Source organism: Oncorhynchus tshawytscha, linkage group LG13 (genome assembly GCF_018296145.1).
Source record: "Oncorhynchus tshawytscha isolate Ot180627B linkage group LG13, Otsh_v2.0, whole genome shotgun sequence".
Lineage (NCBI taxonomy): Eukaryota > Metazoa > Chordata > Actinopteri > Salmoniformes > Salmonidae > Oncorhynchus > Oncorhynchus tshawytscha.
In genome coordinates this window covers 77,119,897-77,130,821 of record NC_056441.1, presented here as the reverse complement: position 1 = coordinate 77,130,821, position 10,925 = coordinate 77,119,897, and the positions used below count along the sequence as shown (strand labels likewise).

The 10,925-nt window shown below is 42.9% G+C and overlaps 1 pseudogene; it reads right to left on the bottom strand.

Annotated features, from left to right (window-relative positions):
* Nucleotides 1-570: 570 nt before the first annotated feature.
* On the bottom strand, nucleotides 571-9,605 carry LOC121838965 (annotated as a pseudogene).
* Between the last annotated feature and the right edge of the window lie 1,320 nt (nucleotides 9,606-10,925).

The window sequence follows — 10,925 nt, the reverse complement described above, 5'->3', positions numbered from 1 at the left end:
ATTACAGTAGGGATGGGGGGGCAGTGGTTTGAATGTGTTTGGAGATGGTGAAGGAGTAAGGGAGGGAGAGACAGTGGGTGGGATGAATAGGACAAATCTACTTAAGTGCGTTTTCTAGCATTGTGCTGTGTCAATGTCACATTTGTTGATGGATGTCCCCTCAGGCTCTCTTGCCCTAGTTGTGTTCTCTTAATGTTGCCATGGATACTCCCCCATCGTAAAAACGCCAAGGCTGGGTTAAACTTCCCACGTTTACAGTACATTATTCCCCACACTTCATTACAATAAAAGGACGACCTGCCTATAAAGTGATTGGTGGGAGGGGGATGATGGTAAGGCGGCTGAACTGTCCTTCCCCCTTAGTTTAGATCACCTCTCCCGCGCTTTCTCCCGGTAGCTCCATTAGTCATTCTGTAGTCACAGGCTGTCCTGTATGCCTGTGGGGCTACTGCTTCTTCTACTGCTGCTGCTACTGTTTCTTCTACTGCTGCTGCTACTGTTTCTTCTATTGCTGCTGCTGCTGCTACTGTTTCTTCTACTGCTGCTGCTACTGTTTCTTCTATTGCTGCTGCTGCTACTGTTTCTTCTACTGCTGCTGCTACTGTTTCTTCTATTGCTGCTGCTGCTACTGTTTCTTCTATTGCTGCTGCTACTGTTTCTTCTATTGCTGCTGCTACTGTTTCTTCTATTGCTGCTGCTACTGTTTCTGCTACTGCTACTGTTTCTTCTATTGCTGCTGCTACTATTTATTCTACTGCTGCTGCTACTGTTTCTTCTACTGCTGCTGCTACTGTTTCTGCTACTGCTACTGTTTCTTCTATTGCTGCTGCTACTATTTATTCTACTGCTGCTGCTACTGTTTCTTCTACTGCTGCTGCTACTGTTTCTTCTACTGCTGCTGCTACTGTTTCTGCTACTGCTACTGTTTCTTCTATTGCTGCTGCTACTGTTTCTGCTACTGCTACTGTTTCTTCTATTGCTGCTGCTACTATTTATTCTACTGCTGCTGCTACTGTTTCTTCTACTGCTGCTGCTACTGTTTCTGCTACTGCTACTGTTTCTTCTATTGCTGCTGCTACTGTTTCTGCTACTGCTACTGTTTCTTCTATTGCTGCTGCTACTGTTTCTTCTACTGCTGCTGCTACTGTTTCTGCTACTGCTGCTGCTACTGTTTCTTCTACTGCTGCTGCTACTGTTTCTGCTACTGCTACTGTTTCTTCTATTGCTGCTGCTGCTGCTACTGTTTCTTCTACTGTTGCTGCTACTGTTTCTTCTATTGCTGCTGCTACTGTTTCTGCTACTGCTACTGTTTCTTCTATTGCTACTGCTACTGTTTCTTCTATTGCTGCTGCTACTGTTTCTGCTACTGCTACTGTTTCTTCTATTGCTACTGCTACTGTTTCTTCTATTGCTGCTGCTACTGTTTCTTCTATTGCTACTGTTTCTTCTACTGCTGCTGCTACTGTTTCTGCTACTGCTACTGTTTCTTCTACTGCTGCTGCTACTGTTTCTTCAACTGTTTCTTCTACTGCTGCTGCTACTGTTTCTGCTACTGCTACTGTTTCTTCTACTGCTGCTGCTACTGTTTCTTCTACTGTTTCTGCTACTGCTACTGTTTCTTCTACTGCTGCTGCTACTGTTTCTGCTACTGCTACTGTTTCTTCTACTGCTGCTGCTACTGTTTCTTCTACTGTTTCCTCTACTGCTGGCTCTACTGCTACTGCTGCTGCTACTGTTTCTTCTACTGCTGTTGCTACTGTTTCTTCTACTGCTGCTGCTACCGTTTCTTCTACTGCTGGCTCTACTGCTACTGCTGCTGCTACTGTTTCTTCTATTGCTGCTGCTACTGCTACTGTTTCTTCTACTGCTACTGCTACTGTTTCTTCTATTGCTGCTGCTACTGTTTTTTCTACTGCTGCTAATACTGTTTCTTCTACTGCTGCTGCTACTGTTTCTTCTATTGCTGCTGCTACTGTTTCTTCTACTGCTGCTGCTACTGTTTATTCTACTGCTGCAGCTACTGTTTCTTCTACTGTTACTGCTGCTGCTACGGTTTCTTCTATTGCCGCTGCTACTGCTACTGTTTATTCTCCTGCTGCTGCTACTGTTTCGTCTACTGCTGCTGCTACTGCTTCTTCTACTGCTGCTAATACTGTTTATTCTACTGCTGCTGCTGTTTCTTCTACTGCTGCTGCTACTGTTTCTTCTACTGCTATTGCTACTGCTACTGTTTCTTCTACTGCTGCTGCTACTGTTTCTTCTACTGCTACTGCTGCTGCTACTGTTTCTTCTATTGCTGCTGCTACTGCTACCATTTCTTCTACTGCTGCAGCTACTGTTTCTTCTACTGCTGCTTCTACTGTTTCTTCTACTGCTGCTGCTACTTTTTCTTATATTGCTGCTGCTGCTGCTACTGTTTCTTCTACTGCTGCTGCTACTGTTTCTTCTACTGTTGCTGCTATTGTTTCTTCTACTGCTGCTGCTACTGTTTCTTATATTGCTGCTGCTGCTGCTACTGTTTCTTCTACTGCTGCTGCTACTGTTTCTTCTACTGCTGCTGCTACTGCTACTGTTTATTCTACTGCTGCAGCTACTGTTTCTTCTACTGCTACTGCTACTGCTTCTTCTACTGCTGCTAATACTGTTTCTTCTACTGCTGCTGCTACTGTTTCTTCTACTGCTACTGCTACTGTTTTTTCTACTGCTGCTAATACTGTTTCTTCTACTGCTGCTGCTACTGTTTCTTCTATTGCTGCTGCTACTTTTTCTTCTACTGCTGCTGCTACTGTTTATTCTCCTGCTGCTGCTACTGTTTCGTCTACTGCTGCTGCTACTGCTTCTTCTACTGCTGCTAATACTGTTTATTCTACTGCTGCTGCTGTTTCTTCTACTGCTGCTGCTACTGTTTCTTCTACTGCTATTGCTACTGCTACTGTTTCTTCTACTGCTGCTGCTACTGTTTCTTCTACTGCTACTGCTGCTGCTACTGTTTCTTCTATTGCTGCTGCTACTGCTACCATTTCTTCTACTGCTGCAGCTACTGTTTCTTCTACTGCTGCTTCTACTGTTTCTTCTACTGCTGCTGCTACTTTTTCTTATATTGCTGCTGCTGCTGCTACTGTTTCTTCTACTGCTGCTGCTACTGTTTCGTCTACTGCTGCTGCTACTGTTTCTTCTACTGTTGCTGCTATTGTTTCTTCTACTGCTGCTGCTACTGTTTCTTATATTGCTGCTGCTGCTGCTACTGTTTCTTCTACTGCTGCTGCTACTGTTTCTTCTACTGCTGCTGCTACTGCTACTGTTTATTCTACTGCTGCAGCTACTGTTTCTTCTACTGCTACTGCTACTGCTTCTTCTACTGCTGCTAATACTGTTTCTTCTACTGCTGCTACTGTTTCTTCTACTGCTGCTTCTACTGTTTCTTCTACTGCTGCTGCTACTGTTTCTTCTATTGCTGCTGCTACTGTTTCTGCTACTGCTACTGTTTCTTCTATTGCTGCTGCTACTGTTTCTTCTATTGCTGCTGCTACTGTTTCTTCTACTGCTGCTGCTACTGTTTCTTCTACTGTTTCTTCTACTGCTGGCTATACTGCTACTGCTGCTGCTACTGTTTCTTCTACTGCTTCTTCTACTGCTGCTAATACTTTTTCTTCTACTGCTGCTGCTACTGCTTCTTCTACTGCTGCTAATACTGTTTCTTCTACTGCTGCTACTGTTTCTTCTACTGCTGCTTCTACTGTTTCTTCTACTGCTGCTGCTACTGTTTCTTCTATTGCTGCTGCTACTGTTTCTGCTACTGCTACTGTTTCTTCTATTGCTGCTGCTACTGTTTCTTCTATTGCTGCTGCTACTGTTTCTTCTACTGCTGCTGCTACTGTTTCTTCTACTGTTTCTTCTACTGCTGGCTATACTGCTACTGCTGCTGCTACTGTTTCTTCTACTGCTGTTGCTACTGTTTCTTCTACTGCTGCTGCTACTGTTTCTTCTACTGCTGGCTCTACTGCTACTGCTGCTGCTACTGTTTCTTCTATTGCTGCTGCTACTGTTTCTTCTACTGCTGCTGTTTCTGCTACTGCTGCTGCTACTGTTTCTTATATTGCTGCTGCTACGGTTGCTGCTACTGTTTCTTCTACTGCTTCTGCTACTGTTTCTGCTGCTGCTACTGTTTCTTCTACTGCTGCTGCTACTGTTTCTTCTATTGCTGCTGCTACTGTTTCTTCTACTGCTGGCTCTACTGCTACTGCTGCTGGTGCTACTAGGGATTAATATTTTCCTGAAAATCTACCAAGTTTCAATACCGGGAATAATTCATATTTCTCCTGAGAATCCCTAGAAATATTGGAAGTTGAAAGTGCCCAATTAATACGTTTGACACCAAGATATTCTCCCAAAATAAGAGTGTCGCTGCACCACATCGCCGGCTTGTCTGGGACACCATGTAAATATTTCACAGCAAGTTATGTAAAGATTGAGTAAATTTGATCAGCAATGACATTGTTTAGAATTGCGAAACAGGCCGTTCATAAATTCCGGGCGTGATAATGTTCCTCAATTAATTCAGCACATTTATTTTCAGCAGTAGCCTATCTCGACAGAGACCGCACTTAGGACGAAACACCACGAGTATACTGTAGCGTTGTGGAATCATACACATTTTGTAACAGCAGTCAAAAAAAAGTAAAATTACCAAAGTTGCTAAACTCACTACGATAGATAACCTCCAACGAATAACATAATATATCCTATTTAGCAAAATTGAGTTGATGATTATACAGATAACAGATCAGCTCATGAATAACAGGGAGATTAATACAGGAAATTGTTTAAATATCAAGATATCTTATCAGGTGTTGTGCCGAAAATCTTGCTAGTTGAGATTTCTGCTCTTCACTCCGTTGTCAGTTTAGCCTACATTTCACCGATCTTAGTAGCAGAAAGCAAGATGCAGCCCTGGATGGCTGCCCATGTCGTCCGTACTTAAATCCGCTCCTGATTTGTATTAGTCTACAAATAAATCTCTTTGCCAAAATTCGTCATCTCTCCCATGTCTTATTCGACTCGTATTTTGAAAGTGTAAGGATAATAATGCAGCCATAGTTGTTCTGAAATGTTTATTGCTTGCCAACATTTTACTCCTATGTTCACCACACATTAATTATTAATTTCGGTTGCCTATCCTGACGTGAATTTTGTTCGTTAGAAAGTATTTGACTCTGATGTGTGCCACAGAAAGTATTTGACTCTGATGTGTGCCACAGACAGTATTTGACTCTGATGTGTGCCACAGACAGTATTTGACTCTGATGTGTGCCACAGACAGTATTTGACTCTGATGTGTGCCACAGACAGTATTTGACTCTGATGTGTGCCACAGACAGTATTTGACTGTGTGCCACAGAAAGTATTTGACTCTGTGTGCCACAGAAAGTATTTGACTCTGTGTGCCACAGAAAGTATTTGACTCTGTGTGCCACAGAAAGTATTTGACTCTGTGTGCCACAGAAAGTATTTGACTCTGTGTGCCACAGAAAGTATTTGACTCTGTGTGCCACAGAAAGTATTTGACTCTGTGTGCCACAGACAGTATTTGACTCTGTGTGCCACAGAAAGTATTTGACTCTGTGTGCCACAGAAAGTATTTGACTCTGTGTGCCACAGAAAGTATTTGACTCTGTGTGCCACAGAAAGTATTTGACTCTGTGTGCCACAGAAAGTATTTGACTCTGTGTGCCACAGAAAGTATTTGACTCTGATGTGTGCCACAGAAGGTATTTGTCTCTGATGTGTGCCACAGAAAGTATTTGACTCTAGCCACAAATGTAAGCAAATTAGAAGGAGGGGAGGTTCTGGCAAGGGGGAGATTATCGACACAACACCGGAACACACTCTGTTTAAAAACAATATCAGCCCACGGACAATTCCCTCGACCTCTTGGCTTGGTTTTTGCTCTGACATGCACTGTCAACTGTGGGACCTTATATAGACAGGTGTGTACCTTTCCAAATCATGTCCAATCAATTGAACTTACCACAGGTGGACTCCAATCAAGTTGTAGAAACATCTCAAGGATGATCAGTGGAAACAGGATGCACCTGAGCTCAATTTTGAGTCTCATAGCAAATGGTCAGAAACCTTATTTACATAAGTTATCTGTTGTTGTTTTTTTTATACATTTGCAAACATTTCTAAAAACCTGTTTTGGCTGTCATTAAGGGACATTGTGTGTAGATTGATGAGGTAGACAATGTATTTAATCCATTTTAGAATAAGGCTGTAATGTAACTGTTATGAACCCCCTTTTCCCAGCAGTCTATGTGGGAGGGAAACGAGACCCGTAACATATCTCATGCAAATCACAACAGTGAAAAGGAACAGTGAGAACTAAAATAAATCCACAGACAACCTAAACCTACCGTCAAACACTTTAGGTTTATTGTCAAACACACGGTAATGGGGTGTGGGGAAAAGGGGCTGAGCTGGACCAAAGGAAAGAAATAATAAATATCCAAAAAACCCTAAGCTAGTCTTACCTGGTAAAGAACAGTTATCTAACTAACCAATAAAATACAGTGGGTTGTCCGCCAAGTTCTAACTAGGGTATTTAGACAAAGTTTTCCTACGGGTAATGTATGCCCCAAGGTCGACTTGGCTGGTTATCCCCTTTTCCCACCAACCAACCAACAATAATACACCACAGCAGAACATACTCACATGATAACAGACAATGTGAGATGTAACCACACAAACAAACTAAACTGTGGGGTATGAAAGAATGTGGTGTATGAAAGAATATGTGGTCTTCAGCAAATCCAAAGAGAGGGAGAGAGAGAGCTTGTGAGAAAACAACTGACTGGGTTTTTAAATCAAGGGAAAGGGGATGTGATTGGGTAATGGAAACAGTAGGAGGTGTGTCTTCAGATTGATGCGACTGATGACTTATAACTGCCACCTGTTACTTGGACAGGGGAGAAATACAAATACCCCCAGGATACCTGTATCCGTAACAGTAACAAAATGTGGAAAAAGTCACTGTATATAAGCAAACTAGAATAAAGATGATCATTAGCACTCATTAGCACTCACCTCACCTCACTCACCTCAATTTAGCTAACATTTCCCTAGGCAAATTGTTACCAACTGAGATTCAGTGAAAACAAAAATCTGACATTGATTGATTTATCTAGACGAGTGCCCCAAGCAAAATAACTCAATGCCGCTGTCCTAATCAAAGCAGGGATGAAATAATAGGCTAATCTTGGTGACCATACACGACTATTACTTTAAATTATTATAAAGGTTGGATATGACTTTGAGAGTTTCAGTATAAGCAAGTATAATTCAAATCAAATGTTATTTGTCACATGCGCTGAATACAACAGGTGTAGACCTTACAGTGAAATGCTTATAAGCAAGCCCTTTAACCAACAATGTCGTTTAAAGAAAAAAAAGATAAAATGATACATGCGTTCAGTTGCATTACCCTACTTTATTCCAATATTTTCATAATTCAGTTGATCATAACTAAGGTGAGATTTCCTCTCTCTGCGCTTTTTCTAGGCCCAATGGATGTTTCCTCGTATCCTCACTCTTCTGCTGCCCGCCTTGGCCGCGTTGTTCTCAACACCAGTTTAAATCAATATAGCCTACTGTTTTCAAGAAAACTGTTTTTTGTCGGGTTTGGGCTCATTTCATTTCTGTGATGTCGGACCAGGCCTGTGCTCGGGCTTCAGCTCACCGGGCTTGGGTCAGACAGGGATCTAATTTTTAGTTCTGATGAGAACTCTAAACTGCATTTGGGTCTCGTGTGAAGTCCGGCAGTGTCAATTATGTGTGTGCTTTGAATTTAAGGCGACTTTGTGTGAAGTAATTATGCTAGACTAAAGGCTTCCTTTGGACAACCTGTTTGGATAATGTGCAATTACATTTTTTGCCAATCTGCTGCTAGGCTTAGTGTGTATTTTTTGGAATTGCAATAGGGCTACATTGGGGAAAAATGTTGCAATTGTCCAGGTCTTGTCATTACATATTTTAGGAAAATGTGAAGAATGGTCCCCGAGACAGTCCCCGGAACCCAGTTACAATGGTTAATCCCTAGCTGCAACTGCTACCGCTACTGCTACTGCTAGTAGCATCAGTAGAAGAAATAGCAGCAGTTGAATAAGTAGTAGCAGTAGCAGCAGCAGTAGCATCAGTAGAAGAAGTAGAGGCAGTAGAATAAGTCGTAGCAGTAGAAGAAGTAGTAGCAGTATAATTAGCAGTAGCAGCAGTAGAAGAAGTAGCAGCAGTATAATAAGTAGTAGCAGTAGAATTAGCAGTAGCAGCAGTAGAAGAAGTTCTGCTACTGATGCTACGGCTGCTGCTACTTCTACTACTGCTGCTATTGTTAATCTGCTGCTGCTACTTCTGCTACTGCTTCTGCTACTGCTGCTACTGCTGCTACTACTGCTACTACTGCTACTACTGCTTCAGCTTATGCTACTGCTGCTACTGCTGCTGTTACTGCTACTACTTCTTCTACTGACGCTGCTGCTACTACTTATTCTACTGCTGCTACTTCTTCTACTGCTGCTACTGTTGCTGTTACTGCTACTACTTCTTCTACTGATGCTACTGTTACTACTTATCCTACTGCTGCTACTTCTTCTACTGCTGCTACTGCTAATTCTACTGCTACTACTTATTATACTGCTGCTACTTCTTCTACTGCTGCTACTGCTAATTATACTGCTACTACTTCTTCTACTGCTACGACTTATTCTACTGCCTCTACTTCTTCTACTGATGCTACTGCTGCTGCTACTGCTACTACTTATTCAACTGCTGCTATTTCTTCTACTGATGCTACTGCTGCTGCTATTGCTACTGCTGCTACTATTGCTGCTACTATCTCTGCTACTGCTACTACTGCTTCTGCTACCTGTGCTACTGCTACTGGTGCTGCTACTAGTGCTGCTACTGCTACTGCTACTGGTGTTGCCACTGCAACTGGTGCTGCTACTGCTTTTACTTCTTCTACTGCTGCTACTGATTCTACTACTTATCCTACTTCTGCAACTGATGATAGTGCTACTGTTACTATTGCTGCTATTGCTGCTACTTCTGCTACTGCTTCTCCTGCTGCTACTACTGCTATTGCTGCTACTTCTGCTAATGCTAACACTTCAGCTCCACCATAAGATTTGCTTTGCTTGGCCATTAGCGTTGTGTCAAAGTTCTACCTGCTACACAGAGCGTGTTGTTTTGAGAGCAGAGAGCAGTAGATGGAAAAGCATCTTTAGTCTATTGTCCCCTACTGTACCATATTAATCCACAATGCTTAAGTACAATATCTTTGGTCTAGTTTGTCGCAAGTACTCTTATATTGTTGCTATGTGGTTGCACTAAGTGATCCTCTAATTTCGCATCTTGCTTTTGTGTAAATTGTGAACATAGTGACTGTAGCTAGCCAGCTAGAGTTTCTGCTAGCTAGAGGCTTCTTGACTTCTTGACATAAATCTTGCAATATGCATCCAAAGTCTACTTTATTTCAATTCACAAGATGTGCGCGTCAGCCGTGAAAAATGTAACCTCTGTGATTCTTGAGCTTGGACGCTGCCATTGGACATGATGCAACGCGAGCACAACAAGGCCAGTATTGCAGCTTTTATTGATTTCAAAGGAAGCATTCCATCAATGGCTTATGCTTGACGGCAACGCCAGACGGACAATGGCAGTAATGTGGCAGGGCCGTAATGCTGCTGCTGGTGCTACTACTACTGATGCTACTAATGCTACTGCTGCTGCTGTGTGGGACGTCGGGACAGAGAGTGAGCAGGAATACAAATCTACAGAAATTAGGAAGCTGAGATGTTGACCTCCAAAAGGCAAAGACAGGTGAAGTCTTGAGTTGCCTACTTTACTTTACTATAGTATACTTCTCCATGTCATTTCCTAACGTGTCCAAGAGCATCTGGTTTAGTGACGAGAATCGTAATTCATCTTGGATTTTGCTCCTGTGATTGGCTTGCACCTGCTATGTTGGGAACAGGAGTAATCCCACCCTAGCGGTCATGTCTCTCTTTCCAAAGCACTGGAGATGATGAAGATATAAGATACATCTTAATTAGAATGAATTAGAAGAGGCGAAAGCACTCCAGCGTGACTAGGCTAGAGACAGGGTCTGGTCACTGTGGGCCCTTCCACGGTTATTCCTCTTCTCATGAATGTGATCCGTGATAAATTAAAAGCTGATTATTTCCTGGAGGGAGAAGCTAAGTGCTTGGCCCCCCAGTACCGATGCTGGCACTGATGGATGAAGTCTTAGCCTGCACTACAGACCTGTCTGTCCCCACTCTGTCTGTCCTCACTGACAGCCAGCAGAGAAAACACACAGCACCCTCCTGCCGCGATGGGCCTAAGTGCCTCCCTTATCAAGATGCCATCTCTTAATAATTAATTTTACTGAAAGCCTCAGCAGCACTTCACAGAAGGGATTTCATATTGTTTCATAAATGCACAAGAAACAAACTTGACTGCAGTGCCCAACTGCAACATAAGCCCGCAGTACCATGACTGACTAAACTTTATGGGTTCTTTGCTATCAGGCTAGAGGTGAGAATGTGTCTTATGTTATGCAATCCACTGTTCCACTTCTCAACCATGCTACGATACAATATGCACCAAAGACTGCATGAAGGGCTTTGGAGTCACCCTGCCTCTCAGCCTGCCTGTGAGAAATGTCTTCCGCCCTCTCAGTCTTATTCATTTTAGAGAGCAGAGCAGTCCATGAGTGCAGTCAGAAAGATGGCAGAGATTTTTACATTATTGGCCCATCCTCATGTGTCGGGAGGCTTTTCCCCTGTCTCTGCACCATTTGGAAGGGCTACAGTCGCAATTTGTCCTCTCTGATTGGCCCGGCAGTACGGAGAACAAAGGCGCTCAGCCTC